This window comes from Brassica oleracea, chromosome C3, assembly GCF_000695525.1.
Source record: "Brassica oleracea var. oleracea cultivar TO1000 chromosome C3, BOL, whole genome shotgun sequence".
Lineage (NCBI taxonomy): Eukaryota > Viridiplantae > Streptophyta > Magnoliopsida > Brassicales > Brassicaceae > Brassica > Brassica oleracea.
In genome coordinates, this window is record NC_027750.1 from 51236425 (window position 1) to 51237242 (window position 818).

Genomic DNA, 818 nt, shown 5'->3' on the forward strand with positions numbered 1-818 from the left:
ACCGGGCTCGAGCCGAAGTTCAGTCGCTGTGTAGCGATTGAACCCTTCTGAACATCGATACGACATCAATCCATGGATTCTCGTTAAACCTTCGAATGCTATCTCCAGAAGACCGTAGCAAGCTCAGTCCATGTTTTCCGCTATTCAAATTCATCGATCAAACTTCGCGGATTAGAAACCGCGGAAAGTTCATTCTTTAACAAAAAGAATTCGTAGTAAACGTGTCGAGTTGGAAGACGGCCCAAAGGGATCTAAAACACGACTTGAGGCCCATCCTACGATTTCTTAACCAAAAGCCCGTAAACCGCAGTACAGTTTACGCTTGGTCCACAAGGAAGGATAAATGTCAAGTTTCCGCAGATAAATACGGAAGTTTTGAAGATAGTTGGAAGATCGGGCCTTGTAGTAAACACTCATACGCAGATTCGGAATAAGATCTACTTTGCTCTCTTTCTTGATTTCTTATTCTTATCGTTGTTATTCTCGTGTTCTGATTGCTTGACGTGTGGTGATTAGCAGATATCCGGGTCCTCTGGAAAGTTAGGGTTTTCCTAGTTTCCTTATTTAAACGGAAATCAACAGTGCGAATTTTGGTTCCCACAGTTTGTTGTTGTGCTTGTGGGGGTGGCGTACTGCTCTTCAATCGGTTCACCCTCTTGTTCACGGGGCCATGGGTAGGTCGCGGAGGTTTGTTGTTGTGCTTGCGGGGGTGGCGTACTGCTCGTGCAGGTCGCTCGCGTTCTCTTGGCTGATTGCGTAGTGCGTGCCATCTGCAAAGCAAACAAAAGAAAGCTTTAGTTCTGTTATGCGCACAGAAT